The 25563-nt window shown below is 43.6% G+C and overlaps 3 pseudogenes across 2 annotated transcripts in view; 1 reads left to right on the top strand and 2 right to left on the bottom strand.

The window, feature by feature from the left end:
• The window catches only part of LOC147331709 (uncharacterized), an 8747-nt pseudogene extending 5453 nt beyond the window's left edge, over positions 1-3294 (bottom strand). Inside the window, exons 1-2 of the transcript XR_015128908.1 lie at positions 3282-3294; positions 1648-2022 (exon numbers count right to left, since the gene is read on the bottom strand). The product of XR_015128908.1 is annotated as an uncharacterized LOC147331709 (transcript). The remainder of the gene's footprint in view (positions 1-1647; positions 2023-3281) is intronic.
• Positions 2490-25563, bottom strand: LOC147331707 (uncharacterized; annotated as a pseudogene). The gene is made up of 3 exons (XR_015128907.1): positions 25436-25563; positions 24058-25302; positions 2490-2632 (listed from the first exon to the last, which is right to left on the bottom strand). The product of XR_015128907.1 is annotated as an uncharacterized LOC147331707 (transcript).
• LOC147331708 (uncharacterized) lies at positions 9593-10373 on the top strand (annotated as a pseudogene).

The raw sequence follows: 25563 nt of genomic DNA, 5'->3' as shown, positions 1-25563 counted from the left end.
TACAATTCAGATTCAATCTATGCAATTCAAATTCAAATTTAACTTATTCAATTTCAGTTTCTGATGGCACCGATTTATGCCCATAAGAATGGGTCACATATGATCCTTCTGAATGATATCAGTCAAGTTTGAAGTAGAAATATTGTTTCAGTAACAAGTTATAGTCCACAATCACTTTTTGGCAGGTCAAAAATGGCATATTATGGGTATTAATGTTCCCCTAAAGGTTATTCAGCAGTTCTAAGTGACTGATGGAGATAGAATATATCACATATGACCCTTCTGAATGACTTCCAGCAAGTTTGATGCAGAAATATTGTTTCAGTGACAAGTTATAGTCCACAATCACTTTTTGGCAGGTTGGAAATTGCATATTATCAGTTTTATTGTTCCCTTAAAGGTTATTCAGCAGTTCTAAGCAGTGTTGGGACTAACACGTTATTAAGTAACGCGTTACAATAACTATGTTATTATTGTGGTAATGAGCACGGTAACTAGTTATGCCAAAATCAGGAACGCGTTACTCGTTACAGGGATTTAGATAGGCCCGTTATTCATTACTTCGTGTGGTGGCTATCACGAAGCTTCCACAGATTCAGTAACATTAGCAAGTGGTGTCGCGTTAAACAACAGCAGCACGTTTTATCAGCTGTTGTTAGAATTTATTTAATATTACTTTCTAGTATCAGCTGATGTTTGCTGGAGCCACAGCTGTAAAAGCTGCTGGTCATGATATGGTTTGGTTATCTGGTGAGAGGGAAACATGAAGATGAAACCAGGAGATGTCCTTACTGAATCATCAGAGCTGGACAGGTGATGGAGAAACAGGTTTGCCTTTTAGGTGACATTAATGAGTTGAAGAGAAGTTATGAACTGTTTCTGAGAGAAACAGCTGACAGCTGGTAACTGTGCAGGGGCGGGTCTGGCTAGTAATGTAACTAAGTTACTAAGTTAAAGTTACTTACCCAACACTGGTTCTAAGGGACTGTTTGAGATATAATATGTCACATATGACCCTTCAGAATGACATGCAGCAAGTTTGGAGCAGAAAAATTGTTTCAGTGACAAGATATAGGCGGCAATCGCTTTTTGGCAGGCTCAAAATGGCATATTATTGGTATTAATGTTATTTTAAAAGTTTTTCAGCAGTTCTAAGGGACTGTTTGGGCTCCTGTGTGTCACATTCAACCCTTCTTGATGATACTCAACAAGTTTGAAGAAGAAATATTCTTTCAGTCACAAGATATAGTCCACAATCACTTTTTGGCAGGCTGAAAATAGCATTTTATCAATGTTAATGTTCCTTTAAAGGTTATCCAGCAGTTCTAAGGGACTGTTTGAGATGTAATATTTGACATATGACCCTTCTGAATGACAGCCGCCCAGTTTGAAGTGGAGATAGTATTTCAGTGACAAGTTATAGACTACAATCACTTTTTGGCAGGTTGGAAATTGCATATTATCAGTTTTATTGTTCCTGTACAAGTTATTCAGCAGTTCTTGGAGAGTTATTGGGATAAAATATATCACATGTAACCCTTCTGGAATATATCCAACAAGTCTGAAGCCAAAATATTGTGGAGACAGGAGGCTGAACGGGCCCCTCGGACCCTCCAGCGGAGACGAGGAGGTGCTGGCCGGCCTGACCAGAGCCGCCAGCGGAGACGAGGTGGTGCTGGCCGGGCTGACCAGAACCCCCAGTGGACGAGGCGGGTGGCGGCGCGGGAGCCGCGGAGTGCTGGATGGACTCATCCGAGCTTCCAGCAGGGGCTGATGTAGAGCTAGAGGGTATTGGGACCCCTGGCTGAATATTAAGCTGACCAGAAGACTGTACTGCTACCGGGGACTGGGCCAATGGTTCAGGTGCGAGCTGAGCTACCGGAAACACGGGGAGTGTAGTGATGGTTGTGGTGGAAGTATGGATGATGGAGCTAAGGGCAACTGAGTGGCAGACCAAACTGAGGGAGACTGAAGTGCTACGGGGAACTGAACTGGTGGCAATGCAGGAGACTGAGCTCGAAACTTAATAGGCACATGAGCAAAGGACTGAACGGGTAATTGAGCTATGGATTGCACAAGTGGCCGATAGCAGCAGACTGGGCTAAAGGCAACGTAGGAGGCTGGAGTGATAGCTGAGGTGAGAATGGAGCTAGCAGGGACACAGGAGATGAAGCTTCAGGAGGCTGGGCAGCTAAGTGAGCTTCAGGCTGGACAGTTTTTGGAAAAACAGTCTCTGAATTAATAGTCTCTGATTGAACACCCTCTGAGCTAGCAGACACAGAGTTAATTAGTCCAGGCTCAAACAGAACAGAATTACCACAGTTCTTTGCGTTGTTATGGCTAGGAGGAGCATGAGAAGAACAGTCTTTTAGGTTGCCTAAATGGAAAATATTGGTCTCAGAGGAAACAGTCTTTTTCTTCTCAGCCACAACATAAGCAGACCTTGGGCCTTCAGACCCAGTAAACTGTACAGTTCCACTTACACACGCCCAGGCGTTTGCACTGGTGAAGTCCTGGGTTCCGGCGGTGGCACTTTTCGTTGCCTGTGCTGCCGGTGTTCCAGATCAACTGGCGTTTAGATCAACTGGCGTTGGTCGAACAGATGTGTGGCAGTCTTGCGTTTCAGTAGCTCCTACCGACAAACCAGCAAAAAAACGCCAAATGTGTCATCTGTGACACTTGTGAGGTTATCTCAAACACACTCCGTCAGTCTTGATGCTGTTGAACAACAAAATGTTTAAAAATGTGGCGAGTTTACCTGGTGATATCCTCATGCGCGACGCGATCGCGAAAACAGCAAACAAGTAACACCATGCCGTTGTTGTTCACAGGACAGCAAGAGTAAACGATCGGGAGACCCTTGTCGTCGTTATCGTTCCACTCGCACGGTTTATTTCACCGAATTCAGCGTTTTTGCTCCACAACTAAAGCGAGCAGTTTGCTCTGTGCACTAACATGGAGTCGAGTCAACCAGCGCCACCTCTGGCCAAGTGCCACAGCCTACAGCCAGATCAACTGGTGACACACATCTGCAGCACGTTTGAATTCGTGTCATGCACATTTGTACCTTTCAATTGTGTGTTTGTGCGTCATGCAAATAAACCATTGAAATGAATGAAATGATATCATGTATTTATTATCAGCCTACATTTGTACAAAATGCCAAATGACATACACATAGTCATAAGAATCACCATCCTGATATCAACACTTTTGCCCATAAGAAAAATGTCGTGAACAAATATATGACACACCAATATTTCACCAGTGTTGTAACTCACATGTCGCCAGCATAGTCTGCCTGTGTCTCCCCTCTGCAAACGAACATTTCAGAGTTGGATGTGATATACAGTCTGCATAAGTGTGGTCAATCTCATAACGATCCGTAAGGGGATGGCAGCTACGCTGAATGTACAGCAGTCACACAGTGATCAGCAATAAACAGTCCCCAAAACTTGCATATAATCCCCAATGTGGAGCCCATCTACTGACTACCACATAGCAGCTGGACCAGTCCCCAATGCAGGTCAGTCCACTGCTGCCACCTGTGGCCAAGTACCATAGCCTACCACTAGATTAACTTGTGACACACATCTGCACCTGCTGCTATGATCACATTGAGTAAAGGCTGAGTGGCTGCACTCACACGTGGTGCATCTAAATCTACCCACAAATATGTTGAAACATGCAATGCCAGCAATGTGGATTGTCAACACTACAAACAATCAGTAAGCAAAGACTACACGGGTCAATTCCTTCTGTCCATCATCCAGCCAGATATACGTATGACACACACATCTGCAGCTGGTCCCATCACCACGTTTGAATATGTTACCTGCACAACACATTTGTAATTGTCAATGTTGTCTTTGCTGTCCCATAAACCATGCAACCACATGAAACACAATTGTGTATCCATTTAAATCCCATCATATACATGAAGTTGTAGACATCACAACTCCTTCTGTTTATGTTATTACCCAACAACAATATGCACTCCACACATAGATCACATAGAAATATGTCATCAGTGTGCTCACAACACACCTTGTCAGAATAGGCTGCCTATGTCTCTACTGTGATTCTGTATATTTCAATTGTGCAACTGGAGTCACATGAGGCAATCGTGTGGTGTTTGCCAGGAACACTGGTAGCCAATATAGGTGATTAAGCAGCACAGCTGGAAAGAATTGGTAGTCATATGCAGTCTATATAAGCCCAGTGAGTACAACCAACATCTGTGGGTTTCGTGAGGTGGTAGCAGTCAGTGAATTTAAGATAAGATAGATAAGATAACCTTTATTAGTCCCACACGTGGGAAATTTGTTTTGTCACAGCAGGAAGTGGACAGTGCAAAAGTTATGACGCAAAAATTAGAATACAATAAGAATAAATACAGTACACAGCTGTACAGAATAGAATAAAATAATATACTATATACAGTAGAATAAAATAGAATAAAAATATACAATAAGATAAAAATAGAATACGAATGCTATATACAACTGAGTAAAAATACAACGATGCCAGAAAAGATTATTGCACTTAGTGTTATTGCACATGTGTGGATGTGCAGTTAGATAGTGTTAGACAGCAGTTAGATAGTGATTAGAAGGCAACTATAGCCAGTGTGGTTGGGAAGAGCTTGTGAGAGAGTGGACTCCTGAAAGTGAGTGACTGAGGTGTGCTAGTTGGTTTGTGTGGTGTGTCTGTTAGTCTGTGTGTTTGTGGTACAGTGGAGTAGGTAGATAGGTGGACAGGTGTAGGTGAGGGAAATGGATCCCAGAATTGTGAGGGAGCTTCTGGAGTTCAAGCTCCACGATCGCTATCCTGAAGGATCAACCAGCAGGGAAAGATATACAATCAAAAGAAGAGCTGAGACCTTCAGGATAAATGGTGAGTACAATGGATAATGTCATGTAAACCATCAGAGTGTAGTATTGTGCGTTAATGTGAACATTCCCTCTTGTCTGTTTGTTCTTGTCTCGCCCCACATGCCCAATGGAGATGGAGACCTGTACTATGTATGCAGGCAGAAGAAGAACAGAACGGAGAACCTGGCAAAAGTGGTCTGCACTGCCAAAGAGGCAAATGACATTTTTGAGGAATTTCAGTCCAGCCACTTTGGTGGACACTGTGGATGGGAGAAGACCCACTGCGCCATCATGGCACGCTATTACTGGCCTGGCATGGAGGGTGACATTAAAAAATGGGTGAGCACATTCTGTATGAATGAGCCTCAAACGCATTGTGGAAACCCAAGAACCCCCCCCCCCCCCCCCTTTGTTTTTTTTTTACATTTGTTTGTTTCTCTGTTGTTCGTATGTCTTGTGTTCGTACCCTGTTGCTCCTAACTAACCCATATAACCTACAGCTCCAAGGCACTTTGCTGATCATTAACATGCAATGTTACTTAATTTGGCAATAGGTTGCTCAGTGCCCACAATGCCAGTGTAAGCGGGCCAATATTAAGGAAAAGAAAGGATACATTCCAATCGAGGTACAGTAACACAGACAGCATATTTGTTACTGTCCAAATACATCAAATGTGACATGTTCTTCTTTACCCCCCTCACAGGTCACAGAGCCCTTTGAGCTCGTTGGAATGGATCTTGTGGGTAAACTGACCTTAACGGATGGTGGTAATCAGTACATTTGTGTGATGGTTGACTATTTCACCAAATGGGCAGAGGCCTACCCACTGAAAAACAAAACTGCAGATGAGGTCACCAGTTGTATTCTGGATTTTTTCTACAAATTTAGTGCACCTAAAAGACTGCTAACAGACCAGGGCTCAGAGTTCTGCAACAAGGTGGGGTATTAGTAGCTCAAGCACATATGTAATGTCAGCTTGAATGACCAATGTGATCACCTTTTCAAGGTCAACTATGGCCTGTGTAAAACCCTGGGCATCCGAAGAAGCCTCTGCTCACCATACCATCCCCAAACCAATGGCTTGGTGGAGAGATTAAATGGCACAATCCAGAGGTACAATACTGTCATTTATATATTGTGCTGTAACTATGTCACAACGATGGCTATTTAGTATATTGTATTCATGCATTGACATTTCAGATCCCTCAATAAACTGGTGAGTGACGAGCCCAAGAACTGGGACAAATTCCTGCAGTCAACCATGTTTGGACTGAGGACATAAAAGCAGCTGACAACAAAATACAGCCCATATTACCTCATGTTCGGCAGAGAGGCAAGGTATCCATCGGAGATCCCAAAGGCATACAAGGTAAAATGGTGTAATGTACAAGAGAGAAGATGTCTCAATCCTAATCCAGTTACTCAGTCATTGTATTTTGGCAGGTTACAGAAGGCATGGTCACTAAACTCATTTCGAATGAAGACGTGTGTGAGGGCCTAAAATCCCAGGAGGTGGTTTACGCTGACGTAACCAAAAATGTCAAAACCACCCAAGACAAGATCCGCAGGGGGAAGGCAGAAAGGGGAGAGGAGGATGGCTTCCAGGTGGGAGACATGGTTTTGCGCAAAAATGTGAGGCAGGAACAGAGAAAAGGTGGCAAACTGGATCTTAGCGTAAACGTTCATGTCAAAGAAATTCCAAGTACGGACACAAAGCGGAGCATGGAAAGCGATATTATGGGAGAGGACACAGCACACAAGAATGACAAATTCTCTCGCTGGAAGAAGAGCCAGCACTTAAAAGTTTACCTTCTACACTGTGGTCGAATGGACCAACTGATGTGGGATTAATAAAAAACGCAGACTCAGTAACAGTACAGACTGTTTCATCCCGCAGGCCCATTAAACCACAATACCCCTTATCTAAGGAAGCAACAGAAGGGATTAAACCAGTGATATGAAAAGATATGGAAAAAGCAGGAATTCTAATAAAAACTAATTCTGCTACCTGCAATACTCCAATCTTCCCAGTCAAGAAAGCTAATACTGGAAAGTATCGTTTGGTACATGATCTGCGAGCAATAAATGAAATTACTGAAATGATACCACCAGTAGTAGCAAATCCTCACACTATACTGAATCAAGTCACTCCAAAAGAACAATGGTTCTCAGTGATAGATTTATCAAATGCCTTTTTCTCAGTGCCTTTACATCCTAACTCACAATATCTGTTCGGCTTCACATTTGAGGGACAGAGATACACCTATACTAGGTTACCTCAGGGATTTCAAAACAGCCCCACTCTCTATGCTGAAGCTTTAAAGAAATCAATGATGTCCTGCCTCCTGCCAGCAGAAGGACAGTTTCTACTTTACGTAGATGATATTTTAGTGACTGGCCACACAGAGGAAGGGTGTAAACAGAATACTATGGCTGTGCTACGTCACCTGGCTGAGCAAGGCCACAAAGTGTTTCTGAATAAACTCCAATTATGGAGACCTGAAGCAACATACTTAGGCCACACCCTCTCAGGTGAAGGAAGAAAACTACTAGACAAAAGAAAAGTGGCCATACAAAATGCACCACAGCCACAAACTAAGCAACAGATGATGAGTTTTCTCGGGCTATGTAACTTCTGCAGGGCGTGGATTCCAGAATATGCAGCACAGGTACAACCACTGCAAAACCTAATCTATGGAAAAGATCTTGCTTTAAAAGATAAAATACAGTGGACACCAGAAGCAGAAGGAGCATTTACTAAACTAAAAATCATGCTCCAAACTAACGTTGTGCTTGCATTACCAGATTATGGCAAACCATTCTACTTAAATGTAGACGGAACACAGAGACACATGAAAGCAGTATTGACACAATCATTTGGAGAAAAACAAAGGCCACTAGCTTTCTATTCAAACAAACTCTATTCATTCCTGGCCTCAGGAATGCCCACCTGTGTACAAGCATGTGCAGCAGCTTCAGAGGCAGTGCAACAAATCTGCTGACATAGTTTTAGGACACACTCTGACTGTTAGAGTACCACATGCAGTAACTTCTATACTGCTACAAGCACATTTGCCTTTCTTAACACATGCTAGACAACTCTCCTATGTTGGCACACTGCTTTCGCAATCCCATATCAACATAGTGAGATGTGGACCTTTATATCCTGGCACATTGTTGCCAACACCCACGGAGGGAAAAGCACATTGCTGCGTGGAAAAATTAGAAGAGGAAACTAAACCACGTGCTGACATTTACAGTACACCACAAGAAGGTCTCACTGACATCTTTGTTGACGGTTCAGCATCAAAAAATGCACTAGGGCGTACCTGTGTAGAATATGCAGTAACCACAACAGACACTATAGTGGAAGCAAGAGCCTTGGCACACACGCATTCAGCTCAGAGTGCAGAACTGACTGCAGTAATCAGAGCATGTGAAATACATGAAAGAAAGGATATTAATATCCACACAGACAGCCAGTATGTATTTGCAGCAGTTCACCACTTTGCAAAAATATGGGATAACAGAGGAATGGTTACCTCCTCTGGAAACCCAGTTCAGTATGCAGATTTGCTGAAGCAACTGTTACAAACAGTACAACTGCCGCGACATTTAGCAATTTGCAAATGTGCAGCACAGGACGAACAAAAAGCAGCACCATCAAAAGAACAAAAGCAATGGCTAAAACAAGGAGCAGTACTAGACACTGATGACATAATGAAAATAGCAGGAAAACCCATTCTTCCCAAATCATTACACAAAACAGCCGCTCTAGTGAGCCATGGTTTAAGCCATGTCTCATCAGGAGAGATGATCTTTATAATAAACCAACAATTCTATACTATAAAAGGATATGAGAACATGTATGACCTGCCAAAAACACAATACCCAAGATAACTTAAGACCAAAAAGAGGACATTTTCCTACACCACCTCACCCAATTCATTAATTCACATGGACTTCATTGAACTGAATGAGTGTCAGGGCTCAAAATACGCTCTAGTAATTATAGATTTTCTCAAAATGGCCAGAAATCTACCCAGCGAAAAAAGCAGACGCAATCTCAGTTGCAAAGTGTCTATGCAACCATTTCATTCCAACATATGGAATTCCTACTCTGATGAGATCAGATAATGGAACCCATTTTGTAAATGACGTGATCAGTAAAGTATCTGAAGCACTAGATTTCAGTTTGAAACACCATTGTGCCTACCATCCACAGAGTGCAGGATTAGTGGAGAGGACAAATGGCACTATAAAGCAAAGGCTCAGGAAAACAATGCAAGAAACTGACAGACCATGGCCAGAATGTGTAGGCCTGGTCAAAATGTGGATGAGAATAACACAAGGAAGCAACAAACTAACAAACTGTCTCCATTTGAAATTATACATGGGCAACCTTTTCCACTACCAGTTACTAGCGGGTCACTAGATAAATCAATCCGTGAAACCACTCTGGCGGATGGATGACTCGATTGTTGATAAACAGAGAAGTTAATTTGAACAATAAACTGCCGCAAGACTCTTTTTCACCTATTTCTTGCAGGTTGAAGCCAGGTGATTGGATCTCGCCACGGTAGGAGGGTCCATACCAAGTGCTTCTGACCACTCCAACTGGGAAGTGCTGATTGAGCATTGCTTGCACTTCAACCTGCAGCCATTGGCCAACTCTAGGGTAACCAAGTAGTAGGGTGTGACGGACCTGTACGCAGTCATGGGAAGGTGGACCCTCCTGGTTACCTTGACTACGACGCTCACCCTTACAGGACCCCAGCTGATGCCGGAAACCGTTGAACCACGAAGCAGACAGAAAAGATGGACACACAATAACTCCCACCTAAGAGACATGGCACAAGACCACATCCACCCGTGGATGAACAATGCCTGGTACCATTATATCCACGACAGGACAAAGGCAGAATCGTCAAATACAGACTGTTATTTCTGTTCTCATATTCCCAGCACGTCGACACACCCCACACTATATGGTGAATATATGAACAACACTCAAGCAAAGTGTGCAGCTAGTTTTGCTGGCAATGGATTCCAACACAGCCAAACCACCACCAACGATACAATCTCACATGCTGTTGGACTTAGTAATGGAACATGTGATCAACTCTTCTGGGTCGATTTCAATGTGACAAACCGGAATACATCCATCCACTTCCCAGTGTTCCTGGACCAACTCCCAGGGAAGAACCACTCCATGTGTTATCAACAAGAAAAAGGTAACGGACCCCTTGGAAACACCACAAACTGTGTCCAAACTGCAGGTCACGGAGAGGGCGCCCCTCTGAATATGAGTGGACCTTCTAACGGCACGTACTGGGTGCAACGAATGGCCTGGCTATGTGGAAACGGGCATATTTCATACTGCCCCCAGGCTGGACAGGAACATGTGCTCCTATATTCCTGTCAGACCACACTTTCAGGATGACCACAGTAAACACCACTTCTATAGCATGCCGGAAAAGAAGATCAACGTTCCCTAAACTTCAACCACATGGGGAAGCGACGTACTGAAGGAATTAAAATTATGGACTACCGGACAGAAAGTACTTCATTCATTGTTCCCCTTGGAGGGAACTGGAAAAAAAACATGCTGAGGATTGAAAATCTGGACTACCGTTTAAGACTCTTCTTGAACGCTTCATGTAAGATCAACGAACAGCAGAATCAGGAAATCGATGCATTACACATTGCAGTGATGCAACATCGAGTAGCTCTGGACATGATACTAGCAGAGAAAGGGGGAGTTTGTGTCCTCTTCAACAACACCTGCTGCACTTACATACCAGACATTGTACACTCATCAAACATGACAGACGCCCTGAATGCCTTGAGAGAGATCCAGCAGGCCCAAATTCAGGACTATTTAAGTGATACAAGTGACTGGTTTTCTTGGTTTTACACTGGCTCCTGGTGCTAAAAAGACTACTCATTGGAGTTGGAACATTTTTACTTTTATTTTGTGTCTTTGTAACATGTATCCTGCCATGTCTAAAAGTCATGATTAACCGCATAATATTTTCCACTGTTGCTGCATACATAGCCGTGACAAATGATAATGATGACTCTGACCTGTTGGAACATGAAGACTTTGTGTGATTAATGACGATGTGACAGAAAATGTACAAGATTTAGCTACTGATCTCTCACTTAAAAGTTATTACGTGACAAACAAGAGGGAATGTCAATAGAAAATTGTACTTAGTAGTCAGTATAATCTTTTAATAATATAAGTTTGCATATGGTAGAATACTGCATGTTGACCTTTTGATGACTTAGGCTGTTGTTCACTACAAGACTTCTTCCCACAGCTGGACACTTATCTTCACTTCATACCAGGCAGAGGAAGTCTGTCCTTTGTCACACGCATACACATCCACATTTCAATGTAAGGAACAAACACCCACTGATGTATATAAATAAAGACCAGGGCAGTGGCAGAGCGCGAGTCCCTAAGCCCTCACTCTGTGACTGCCCTTGCTGCAAGTAAAACTGTATTTCTCCTCTCTGATTCGCAGCTGAAGAAGTGTCTTAGAATACATCTCTTGACACCATTTTGCTCTATACAGTTTCCTTGAGCACCCTTAAAGGCACGTTTAATGTGTAATAACAATAACAATAAGTTGGAGTAGTGTAAGGCACCCTGCTGTTTACTTAATGTTTATTAAGGAATTTTATACAGTACTTCATATCTTTGCTTAAGATTTTGCCTCTCATAAAATAGTCATTACATAGATTATTACAAAATATTTTGAAAAAAAATTTGTGCGTTAAAGGCATATAGAAATGTCCGTCTAATGGATACGTTTTAATTACTTTGTATTTGTACATATTTGTGATTCGTTATAACGATGAAGACATTGGAGCATCAACAAAGTCTCCACACTCTGAAGATAAAGGTACCTTTACCTTCAAAAAAAAAAGAAAAAAAAAGAAAGAAGGGTAATTAGTTTAATTTAATCTTACATTGTGATTCTTTCTGGCTGCCTCTGCCTCAATTTTATCCCACAACTTAGACATTCACATTACTCACACTCTCATTACACATACATATAGGATCTTGGGGGTGGGCACGATACATGGAATCCAAATTACCATCAGGGTGTACACCCCACCCCTGGCGTCGTTGCCCACCTCTCAATTTTGAATACACGTAGACATTGAGGGCTAGCAGGAGGGACTATGCACTTACCTGCTGCTCTCTGGCAGGTAGCTCCATGCCCACCTGGGTTTTAATTGCACCTTAGAACACACATGCATCAACACTACAATGAGCGGGTGGAGGGAGGTTTGGAGTCTTCTCTCACCCCTGTTCTCTGCGACCTGCTGGAGCGGGGGGGCTAGGAGGAGGAGTTGGCCGTCCGACTGCGGTCTGGAGTGTGGGGCCTCCCTGCTGCTGCGGAGTCGGGGCGGTCTGCCTCTCCCCACCGCAGGGAAAAGGGTAACACCACCTGGGTCTGGGTGCAGTTCCCCCCTCCAGGGGCAAGGGTACCTAGACCCGGTTCGTAGAGTACGCTTGGGGAGTGTGATCGTGTGTACAGCGTCTATTTATTATTTATGTCTGTCTCCGCGTTGGTTGAGTGTGGAGTAAGTGCATATGAGAGCATGAGGGTGGGAATGGATGTTTGTGTCTGTGTGTGCCTGTATGTCTGTGTCTATATGTCAGGTTGGGTATCAGACGCCACCTCTCTGGGGACACCTCAGGCCCTCCAAGGTTTGGAGGCCTATCTCCACCCACCACCACTTCCCCTGCCAGTGGCGGACTCCCTCAGGTGTCGGTGCGTTGGTGGTTCTTTGTGTCTGGGGGTGGGCGTCCGGGTACACCAGCTCACTCCTTGGCGGCCGCTTATCAGGGCCTGGAGCCTGGGGCTCGCTCGGGCCACTTCGGAGGTGGGGTGCCCCCGGCCTCTCGGCCTGGGGCTCGGTCACTCAGGCACAGCTGGCTGCCGGCGGAGCTCACGGGCGCGTCACTGCAACTCCCCCTGGCTTCTGCTCCGCGGCTGCTGAGTGAGCCCTTATCTGGGACTCTCCTCAGCTCTTACTGGGACAGTGGCGCGGCTGCCCCTCTGTTGGTCTTCCTTGGTCTCTTGTGTTCTGGGGGCCTCTGGATGTCTGGAGTTTTGATCTCCTCCATACCTGCTTCATACCCTGGAGGACGGGGCTGTGGCTCCCCACACTCCCTAGCAGATCATTACATGGAGAAACCTTTGGAATGCAAGCATGCTGATCCACACAGGTATGCACACAGGTGTACACACGGGTATTCAGACGCGGACTACAGCTTTCTTGGCTGCTGTCTCAAAGCACATTGTGCGCTGTCTATCTTGCGTGCTGCACAATATCGTTTATTACTTAGTATCTACTGATATTTACTGCTAGCTAGTTTATTGTGATGGTGCTGTTTTTTTTATTATGTTGCTCTTTGTTGTTTGCTTTCTCTTCTGTTTTTTTTCTCCATACAGGTGACCCAGGTGTTTTTTTTGTTGTTTGTTTTTTTTTTTTTTCTTTCTTCCCCCCTTTCTCACCGTCTCTTCTCCCCTTTGGTTTTCTTTCTCTCCCTCTCTTTCTTTCATTCTTTCTCCCCGTCCTATCCCCCAGTCATGTCTGTCCCGTTTGTAGGAACTGAAAATAAAATAAATTCATAATTATAATAAAGGTCAATCAAATGGACCAATATGGCAAGGCCATGATGATCCACTTGGTAAAATAAATCCGCTTGGCATCTTTCTTGGCCTTAAGACAACAATTCTGATGCTAAAGATCCAAACGGGACACAAAAAAAAAGGAAAAACATTTGTAACCGAAATGACAACCCTTTCTCTACTACTAGAAAAACTGCAGAGAGTGGCATCCATACACCTGACACACAACACCTCGAGAGGGACTCTAAACCTTCATCTTCAAATGCAAATACTAAGGTAATTTAATAATTTTCTGTGTTTTTAATAAACAACACAGGAAGAAAACATAGGCTTTAACAAAACGTCTAAACTCAATCAGCATGTAATTATTAGATTAAACATTTCTGGTCTTTTGAACTGGAATTAAAAGTAAAGGTTTCAATTGTAATCTTGTTGGGATGATCTTTCAAGGTAAAATACATATTTCTTAGTCATTTTCACTTACTAAGACAAATTTGCCAAGATAATGTGAAACTTGTACTCTGACTTCATTAGTGAAATTGTAATGTAACTATCTGATGCCGCTCTATTTTAATAGTGACACTCTTTTGATAAACATTGAAAGTATTTAGATTTTTTTAGAATCTATATGTTGCAGGGGAATGAATCGGATGAATTCGCTAAGGTCCACACTGACAGTAGCAGCTCAGAAGAAAGATTTTTCACGTGTAGTTTCCGACAGCAGAAAACAAATGAAAAAAGGAGTTACGATTTCAGGACTCACCTGTCATTGTGGGTGTGGTAGTTTGTGACGAAGAGAAACTGAAAGCAGAAGTCGTTTTAAAAGGAAGTGAGGTCTGCCATAAAGAGCTGAAAAGGCGACCCGTGGTTGCATAAAAAAGGAGGTCCTGCAGAAGATTCTAGTGCATGCAAAAGCTAGAATGCTATGGTTAAAAACAGCGATGCAAAGAAGACATTGTGTACTTTGATGCCACTGGAATTATAGAAAGAAAAGGAGTGTTGGAATGAAAGGTCATCAGAAACCCATCCAAAGGTGCATCTCTTCCTGTTGCCACACATGTCACGCATGACCACACGCCCCTAAGACATTCTTGCAGGCCTTTCATACTGATGTGGTAAGAGTAGTGATGTGACGTTCTGTATCGAGGCTTTGAAGCTTGTGTCAAGTAATGGAGAGGGCGTTTCCGCGATGCGCATATCAAGGCTTGCTTCATTTATGGGAGGAGTTGAAAATGATGACGTCTGAAGCCTCGCTGCCCGGCTGTACCATGTGACTGGTTCATGAAGTGGTTTGAACTTTGCCGCGAGCTATGACAGAGATATAAACAATGTTCAGACTTCATTCAAAATGTGGGTGTTTGATGGAGAGTTGCAGTTAGTGAGAGTTTGGAGACAGGTTTATGAGAGAAAGTCAAGAGAGAATGGAGCAAGCTAAGAAGAGGAGGATGTCCTCCCTTGTGTGGAAGCATTTTGATCTTATTCCTCCTAACAAGGTATGTAAATTTCTACAGAAGATGTATTTTCATAATACTGATGGTGCAATACAATTTATGTTAAGCGGCTTTACTTTTGTACAAGGTGAAGTGTTTGCTATGTGCCAGGGAGCTGGGATATAACAACAACACCTCATCCATGCTTAGGCACTACAGAGCTTTGCATGAGAATAAGGGGAACACCGATTGTGGAGCAAGACCAGGTGAGCCATCAAATGTCATGATAATACAGCATGCAGTAATGTTACTAAATGATATAACAATATTATACAGCTGTAATAAGTTACATGTGTGATATTTATATTTGTGCTTTGTCTTTATTGTCTTTCCCCAGCAGAACAATCTCAAATAGATGAAGACCCGGGCCCTATTTCAGGAAGCCGGTTTAGTGGAAAAACTGAGTAAGTATACCCTGAGTTAACGAAAACTCTGGGTTTTCGGTTTCACAAAGCGAGTTCAGCTGAAGCCTGAGTGAGTCACTATGACGACACACTCCGTGAAGCTAACCTGCCCCCTAGCAGGTTTACTACAACTAACCCTGACTGTCCCCGTCTCTTTGTCGGAAACCTGACTGTAGGAAGTGTCAGACATGGCGTGTCCCTTCCTTGAAGAGCCAGTAGATCTTGAAGCCCAAATTCTCCGCAGAGCTCTCCGCCGGGAGAGCGTGATTAGAGCGCGTATGGACATTTTATCATTACCTGATGATTTCCTGTGCGAACGTTACCGTTTCTCAGCACAATCAACAAGTTATTTGGATAGCATCCTCAGGCCATATATTGCGCATGTGACACATCGCGGGCATGCGCTCAGTCCATTACATATTCTTTGTACCGCACTCCGTTTCTTTGCAAACGGGAGCTTTCTGTATAATATTGGTGACGCTGAGCACGTTTCCAAGGCTACCGTCTGTCGGGCAGTCAGGAATGTCACAGTTGCACTGAAACGTCTCCTGTACTCGTCTGTGGTGTTCCCCGGTCACAGACCCACAAGATTCATCAAAGAGGGATGCCACAAAATTGCAGGTATCAGGATGAACAAAACTCAATGCATGATGTGGTGATACGTGAACTACCACTCAAATGGTACATAAATTTCCAGGGTTCCCAGGCGTGATTGGCTGTATAGATGGCACCCACATCCCAATCATTGCACCCTCAGCAAATGAAGGAGACTATGTGAACAGGAAGTCCTTCCACAGCATCAATGTACAGGTACATAATTCCCTGTAGCATTTCACACCAACAAGTGATGGCATCATGGTAATGGATGCTAATATGTGTTCTCTGCACTGTGTAGATCATATGTGATGCTGCCAACATCATCACAAATGTGGAAGCCAAGTGGCCAGGCTCTGTACATGACTCACGAATCTTCCGGGAATGTACACTGAGCACCAAATTTGGACATGGTGGGTCGAAGTTACTGTGAAATATACAGAGACCAATTGCCACAGGGACGTTTGCACTGACATGTATTCTTCTGTCCCAGGAGAGTTCACTGGCCACCTGCTTGGTGATAGGGGGTACCCATGTCTACCCTATTTGCTCACCCCTTACCCTGACCCTGAACCGGGCCCACAGCAGCGTTATAATCTGGCCCATTGCAGGACACGGGCCAGAGTTGAAATGACCATTGGAATGCTCAAGGCCCTGCTCCAGTGCCTTCGTAGACTCAGGGTCACCCCAGAAAGGGCATGTGACATCATTGTGGCATGTGTGATTCTTCACAACATTGCCACGATTAGAGGTGAACACTGTCCAGCTGAACCAGACATCAGCAGTGATCCACACGATGAACATCCTGACCCACCCACGAACGTACAGGATGGAAGAGCAGTCAGAGACACCATATGCCACAACCATTTCCTGTGACCCGTCACCCCAACATGTTACATGACAAATACACAGATACTGTGGTCAACTGGCTTTATTGGTCACCCTGTATGTCCTGTACACAAAGAATAAATGCGTATATTAGTATGTTGTACAAACACTGACATGATTCGTCCATCTATGATCACTCCACCCACCCTTAACTGTTGTTCCAGCAGTACAATCTCCAGCTTCGACTTCTGGATCTGCAGCTTGAGGTGTACCATTTCCATGTCGCACTTCTGTATCTTCCTGGCCAGATATGTCTTATACAGCTGCTTTACAGGGAGCTATTGCAACAAAGGACATAGCATTGGCATCCATAGTACATGCCTACTTAGGTTGGTTGTAAATCAGTTCTGAACAACCCACTGTGGACAGGTTTGTTGTAGGAGTGGCTGGACCCTCTTCCTCTTCATTTCCAGCATCACTCTGCCAGGGACATAGTAAGTCCATGGTGTTACCATAGTACTACATTGTAGTCAGTTGTTATATTTTCCACTGTACGCTGTATACCTCATAGTGTGGCTCTGTTGCGGCCTCCTCTGTAGCAGCTCTCACTGTTTCGTCATCATGTGCCTGTGGTGGAGACATTTAACAACATTGCTGTTCTACTGTTGACACATGTAGTCTGTGGAGTATTACGAGTACTCACAACTGCATGTCAGTCTGGCTCAACAGGGGGCTGCACCAGATGCAGTACACCATCACCATCAACTGGAAGAATATGGGGTTCATACAGGTCACTCATGACTTATGTGGGCGCAAATGGCAATTACCAGACATACCAATCACCATACACCTCATTGTCAGTATGCTCTCAGAGACAACCGACACTGAGGGAAGGCAAAATCAGTAGGTGTCAGGGTGGAAACGCTTTTATGAGTTTTATGTTGCATTACAGTATATGTTCATATGTTACTCTTATTGGGAAAAGTACGAAATGTACTACTCGCTCTGTCTCTGGGAACAGGGAGCTCACCCTGTGAGAGGTTAACACACACACACACACACACGTATGCAGAATTAAAGGACACTGCTGTGCTCTTAATAAAGACGAACTACTGCAGCTCGGTGTGAGTGAGTCTCTCCCTGGGCCCTCACCCGTGCAGCACGTTAACAGTCTCCAAGTGTCTCAGTGTTGTTTATTCACCTAACTGTTTGATAACTGTCATTCTCTGACAGTAGGACAATAACTTCACTACGACATAGTTCATTTTGGTCAAGGTGACTGTGCAGAATGGATGTGTGCACGCCATGTATTGTTTTGGATTTACCCCTTATGTAGGCACTTGTGCCCTGTGGGGTTATTGCCACAGAGGATGTCCCCGCAGAGATGCCTTCAGCCACAGGGCGCCCACTGTTTTGGCTGAGGGCCAACTGCTCAGCCTCTGTGAGTGGTGGTGGTGGAGGAGCCCCACCTGTTTTTCGGGCCTCCGCTTTTTTTCTGTTGGCTGTGACGGGTCACATTTGGGCATACAGAGTAGGCAAATGTGTACTTGTAATGTGCTCAGATAATTTCAATAAGTGCTCACAGAAAGGAAATTAATGTAGCCTCTAACCGCAATTGATTTACATAGGACAAACAGACCAAGCACTATGGCTCATAATACAATTACACCTTACCTGTTTGGACTATATTTTTATACTTCATTTTTACTTGCTGCCAGGTACGTTTGGGGCCTGTTGGGTTGCACCTGCGCTCACATCACATCACAACATAAAATGTATGACATAGGCAATGACATGACATATACTGAGATGACGTGTTAAATGGGTGGTGATCCCTAGATCAATGTTTAGATTAACACTCACGCATTGACTCTGTCGGTTATGTTTTGCCATGCATGCTCCCTTTCTTTTGCAGCTGCGGCTGTGTTACTTTTTTTTCTGCATGATGTGCATGCTGTCGGCATATGCTGCCATCAGAATTTCCGCCTTAAGCGCTGTGAAATACGTCGACCGCGCCTTCTTTCCCTCCGTCTCCATGGTGACTCGCTCAATCTGTGCTCCACTAATCGAGGCTTTATGTATCCTCGTGCGCGCGCTTGACTTGGGGTTGTAGCAACTCCACGTTGATTGAACTAATTGTTATCAGCCTGTCTGAAACCGAATATTCCGAGTTGGACAGTTCGGGGTTACTCAACCCTGAGTATCGTTTTTCCACTCTGAGTTTTCTAAACCGGCTTCCTGAAATAGGGCCCCGGTTAGCATGGTGATCGAGGACTCCCAGCCATTTAGCATTGTGGAGGACAAAGGATTTAAAAGGTTTGTTAAATCATTAAATCCTAGCTATGTTCTCCCCACTAAAAAGGCCAGAAAAGCAATGAAAATTTGGTTTTTACAGAATAAAATGTGAACAGGCAGGACTGTAGCTGTCCATACCTCAACGTTACAAAAGCACAACTACTGTCCATACCCCAACCACACCTCACAGTAAATGATCATTTCCATTTTAAGCATTTCCAAATAATCATTTTCCATACTGCCAGTATAAATATACACAGTATACTGCATCACTACAATATAGATGTTTTACACACTCCTTTTGTTGTTGACATTTACAGGCTGTGTGCAAAAGGCCACACTCTTCAAATTCATGCCAACTAATATTTTTACGTCCAGTAGGTGTCCTACTAGAGCACATGAAGCTTCAAGACGCTTTGCGCTGGGGTGAACCAATTGGCTTCATCTGCCCATCACTAGGTAAGAGCTTTTGGAGATCGGGCCTACAACAGGCCTGTCATGTTCAAGTGTGGTGGATCACTAGTACTCCTCCGATCTATTTCCCTAATATTCTGCAGAACAAGTCTTGAGGATCTGCTGCATAAGTTATTCACTGGCCAGCATTCATCACAGACATTTAACATTCCCTTTCTTCATTGATGTTTGAGCCATGTCATGAAAAATACCAAGGACCTTTGTTAAAAAACAAAAACAAAACAAAAAAACAAAAAAAAAAAAATCTTTTCAGACCATTAGAAGAATAACAAACACTTTGATGGCAAAAGATTTAAGGTCAAAATGACCCCGGGACAACACAAAGACAACCTGACTTTCAGTGCTTTAAGCTCACAATTATTCATTCAAAAATTGTATCTGTTATAGTAAAGAGAGTCCATTGTTTCCTGTAAAAACCTTTGAACAGCTCAAACAACATGATATTGTTCAAAAGCTCTCTTTTTAATATCTACATTTATGTGTCGTGTGTTGTTGTCATACATGACTGAGAATTGACACGTCTGTCTTTGAAGGATGAGAGCCAGGAACAAGTAGCTGATAGTCAGAAAATTGCAACATACATGGCTAATAAAGTGTCAGTCACAGTATGGAAAGGAGATTTATGTGCCTTCAAAGTAGATGCAATTGTGAATGCAGCTAATGAAAGTCCACATGGGAAGACTTGCAAAGGCACCGTCTGCCACTGGAGGACGTAATATCCAAGCAGAGAGTGGGGTCTTCATTGCCAAAAATGGCAAAAGACAGGACAAGTAGCAGTCACCACAGCAGGGAAACTACCTTGCATGAAGCCTATTCATTTGGTAGGCCCATGTCTGCAGAATGACCCAACAGTGCACATGATATCCATTGCAAAGAAACTTTTAAGAAAAGGAATTTTAAACATTATGAAATGTGCAAAAGAGCTCAAATTTGGTTCTGTTTAGAGATGGTAAATTCGATTCTTTTTACTGAATCGAGTTTGAATGAGTCACTCACCAAAATGAATAGTTTTTTTAAGTCACTGCGTCAGTTGCCCAGAGTGCAAAAAAATTTACATTTTCACTCAAACTTAATTTGTTTCTCTTTTCATGTATATCCTACTGCTAAGATGAGTGATGAAAAAGAACAACAACTATTTTTATAGAGCAAAAAAAAATAAGATTTCTAAAGGGAACATTTATTTTATTTATTTTTATTTTATTAGTATTTTCCTCAAATGTCCATCCATCCATTCGCTACCGCTTATCCTTTTCAGGGTCGCGGGGGGTGCTGGAGCCAATCCCAGCTGTCATAGGGCGAGAGGCGGGGTACACCCTGGACAGGTCGCCAGTCTGTCGCAGGGCTAACACACAGGGACAGACAACCATTCATACTCACATTCACTCGCACATTCACACCTAGTGGCAATTTGGATTATCCAATTAACCTATCCCCACAAACTGCATGTCTTTGGACGGTGGGAGGAAGCCGGAGTACCCGGAGGGAACCCACGCAAACACGGGGAGAACATGCAAACTCCACACAGAAAGACCCCGGCCTGATGGTGGAATTGAACTCAGGACCTTCTTGCTGTGCGGCAACAGTGCTAACCACCGTGCCACCGTGCTGCCTCTCTGTCCAAAATGTGAACATTTCGAGGAGTGAAAGAAGCCATCTATGTCCACTGTGAGCGACCATCTTTGAACAGAGGCGGTGGCTTACGACACCAACTCTCTGCCATCTATAATCCAGTTTTGAGATCCCTTCCCAGACGTCTTAACGCCCACTCACATCCTGGGCCATCTGACCTCAGGAATTCGCATGATAAGGTGGGGCCAGGTTTCACAATGAACACACCCGAAACTCTGGCTGATTGGGACCCACGCCCAGTTTCCCACCTTGGCTCAGGCGATTAGAGGATCATCAGGGGGTCCTTTTGTCCCTCTGTGGGGGGGGTCACTCCCACTAGGCTTATATCTGGGACTCTCCACCATTTGACCTAAGAACTGAAGAAGCTTCTCGGATGAGAGGTGAAACGCATTCAAGCAACTTAAAGAAGTCCAGACGCTTTTCTTTGCAAGCTCCTTTGACTACGATGACCTGGGTGACTGAGAACCTTCACAGACATTTTTAACACAACAGATGGTCGCAAATAACATTCAGCCCTTTAGAAAATACACGCAGCAATGATACTTCTAAAACCAGTCGCACAGACCCGCTCCGTCTTTTCAACACCGTTAATTGTTTGAAATTGTTCAGGATTGCAAAAGCCCACTGCGGGTATCATTTAATTGTTGTGATTCCTTAGGAAGACAAAAGATAGGTGTATCACTTAGTTGTTGAGAGTACCATGCGAAATATCCCTCGTATTATAAATTATTATAAATAAATAAATTTTACAGTGTTTATTTATCGGAGAAAATACGTTAAATGTCACCATTATTATTGGCCGGCCCGGAAACAGCGGGGGTGTCCAAATTCAGAGGATGCTTCCACCTGAGGACCCGGCCTTCGTGGTCTAAAGAAAGCCGTCACAAGCTCCCTCGGTGGAGTGAAACTCTGCCGTCTGCTCCTTGCTATCTAAAATATAACAGGGCGCTGGCGTAAACTCTCGACCGTCTCACACTTTGTTTAGTTAGTTTTCTGTTTAACGTTTATTCAGCTGTGTGGGAGGGATTAATAAAGTTAAATTTAATTTAATCTAATAACTTTAATTTCAGCCAAACCGATTTACTCACGAACAAATAAAACACTGAAAAAGCCAAACAATAGCATTTTTAAGTTCTCAATGACTTATATATCATGTTTAACCCGAGTAGCGAAAGACAAGGGGGTTTGAAAACGATGTGTCGCTCGGCTCAGATATTTAAAGTTTACACAGCTACATTCTGAAACCTGAAGATATGTTAAAAGTTTTTTTGCGACCCAGAAAGAGAAATAAGAGTAATATTAAAACTAAGTAGCTGCCGCCATTGTTGGAAACTGGAATTGGCTGGGCCGCGCTATAAATTCTACATATGGTTTTTCAATTTTGTTGCCTGGGTGGAAAATCGGGAGAAATTCGGGATTCTCCCAGAAAAATCAGGAGGGTTGGCATGTATGGTTGTGGCAACATCATTAACCTTGTCAAACACCTCAAGTAAATCATATCACAGAATATGACGAGCATATGTTGAGATGAACTGAAGAGGAAGACAGGGACAGGTGACGTCTCTCACGGAGTCCTTTAGTGCTGCAGGCAGGCAAGGTGTTCAAATAGCGCACAACTTCAGTTTTTTTTTTTTTATTTCTATATGATGAACTCTACATTATTAAGTGCTAAGAACAAGAAATCTGATGACCTGTAATCATGAGATATTTGAGATACAATAAATAAAATGAGTTTTTGTACAAAGTATCGGATCAGTATTGTCGATACCACCCTGAATATTACTTTGTATTGGATCGGAAGGGAAATCAGTGGTATCGCACATCACTACCTGCAACACCCCCGAGTGAGTGGCTGCCTCCTGATTTCTCTGATGTTTTTGAGTACAGTATATCAGATTTCGATCTAGTTCATATACCCACCACCCCAGAATGTGTCAGAAATGGCGATGATTCACACATAGATTTTGAAGAAAACTGTATAACAGACTCAAATATCTGCGGCGTATGATGCTTACATGAACGTTGCAGACGCTCAGCCTGCTGAACAGACCCATTCTGCTTCAAAAGACGATATACTGTCTTTGATCGATGCTAAACTCAGTCAACATCAAGAAGCAGCACAGGGCGACTTGCAAGAAATAGCAGGTGCTCTAACTAGTACCCGGCCGGTGATAAACAATACCTGGGGTTTATTAGATCATTAGTACCAGCTGACTTTTAAAATCCACACCATGGACCCACCCCGTAAATTATTCAAACACAATGATGGTACCTCCACTCGAGCTAAATTGTTTGACTTTGAGGCTTATAACCAGTGGGCTGCGCAAATAGTAAACAAATGCCAAGTTTTGCATGCAAGACTTAGTAGTGCAGCTGCATCATCCTCACCTGATACACGTCCTAGTCAGACTGTTCCTATGCCTGCTATTGCTGCTAGGGCTATTGTCGTTAATAATGCTGATTGTACACCCATTGTTGCACGGGCTGCGGTTGTTACTGATGCTAACCGTACTGCGGCTGCTGCTGGTGATTTTGCGTCTGATGCACAATCTAGCTGGGTTACCTCTGCTGCTGCAGTTGCTATTGAGTATTTTACCGCTTCTACTAATACTTCAGCCACACACACACACACCCCCTCAATCATTGCAAATTTCTCACAAACAGATACTGCAGTAATCGAGCCCGTTGTGCAGTCTGGGTCTGGCAGTCGCTCTTACCCACACATTAGAGCGATACCTAATTTTAATGCTCGCGAATTGCGTGAGCGCCTTGATTTTAAGGGTGTAAGTCTCGATCATCCAGAACAAGTACCTGCGCAAGTGCTTAGCCAATGTGGTAGACAGAGCTGTGGCTGGATCTCAACAGGGCAGCGTTCTAAACGTGGTCCTGCGTGGCCCCTCGCTGGCTTCAGATGTTCAGGCTGTTTTAAACGCTGATGATCAGTAGGGGAGAGTGAGGTAAGATGAGCCACTTTTTACTCATGTTGCCCTGGATGTGAGAAAAAAATGACACAGAAATAGAATGATAACATATTCCTTTATTTCAGGATGTCTCCTTTCAAATGTAATGATCAGAATCTATGTCTGATGACGCTGCCCAAAATAATGACCTATTAAAAAAAAATGCTCCTTTGGCTCAACTTGCCCCAGATTAGGGGTAAATTGAACCTAGTCAGTGGGTAAACTGAGCCATCTTGGGGCAAACTGACCATGTAGTTTTTAAAATGTAAAACTGATCATATTGTGAAAAAAAACATTTTAACAGTTGTAAACCTGTGAGAACAAACCTGGAAACTGGTGGTTTCTAAACAAACCACCAGTTCAAAACCATTTATTCAAAAGAACTATTCAATATTCCAATGATCAAGGTTGCAGGGGAATATGAACTGTTGCTCCCTCCTTGCAGTTCCTCCAGCCTGTTGAGGTTGAGGTAGCTTCTTCAGCACATCCTTGCGTGGGAAAGATGCCTCATCATTTTCCTTGAACACAAACGTGGGTTTCTTACTGCTAGTGATCCCTCGGATTCTTCTGAGAAATCTGGCACTCACTTCGTTGTCTGCAAACCTGTCAACCAGGCCAATGTAATGGTGGCTCCTGGATTTGGATGCAAATCTTACGATGACAAAGTCACCAACTACCAGGTCTGAGACATCTGGTTCACTTCTTTCATCGCTGGAACTCAGCGTGTCAGAAGTGTACTCAGAAGTGTCTTCAAATGGGATGGGAACATCACTCTCCTCAGAGCTGCTTTCCACTGCAATTTTTGTCTGGGTTTGTTTCCTCTTCCACATTCCTTGCTTTTTGTGGATTATTTCTTTTTTGCCTTTCAGTTTATTTGTCCTTTCTTCATGGGCTCTCTCTCTCAATTGCCTGCTTTTCAGGTGTATCAGTCAGGATTCGTGTCTTCACACGCTTTCGATTTGTTTGTTTCCTGGGCTGCTGACTTTTGGGTAAGGGTAGAATATCAGTGGGAGACACATATCGAGCATGGTTGGGGTCACTTCGTGAACCACATGCATGTACAGGGTCTGGTAAAAATCTGGAACTGCTCTGCAAGCTTCTTGATATGCTCTGCTAGCTCCTTCTCCACCTCCTCAGAGAAGACTCTCTTTGCTGAAGCTGTTCCACTATAGCCAACCGATTTGACCTCCTATGTGTCCCTCTTTTTAATATATCTCCTGAGTGTTGACCTGTCAATTTGTCTTTCTTTAGCCACTGATCTTATGGACTTTCCTCCCTTGACTTCACTCGCTGCCCTTTCAATCTCCTCCAGGGGTGTTGAGCCCCAGCTGGTCTTCCGTCTGTAGGTCCTTGGCAT

This window comes from Aulonocara sp. 'chitande type north' Nkhata Bay, linkage group LG4 (assembly GCF_057382095.1).
Source record: "Aulonocara sp. 'chitande type north' Nkhata Bay isolate Kocher_YH1m ecotype deep benthic linkage group LG4, A_spYH_male_GT1.1, whole genome shotgun sequence".
Classification (NCBI taxonomy): domain Eukaryota; kingdom Metazoa; phylum Chordata; class Actinopteri; order Cichliformes; family Cichlidae; genus Aulonocara; species Aulonocara sp. 'chitande type north' Nkhata Bay.
This window is presented reverse-complemented; position numbering and strand designations above follow the sequence as displayed.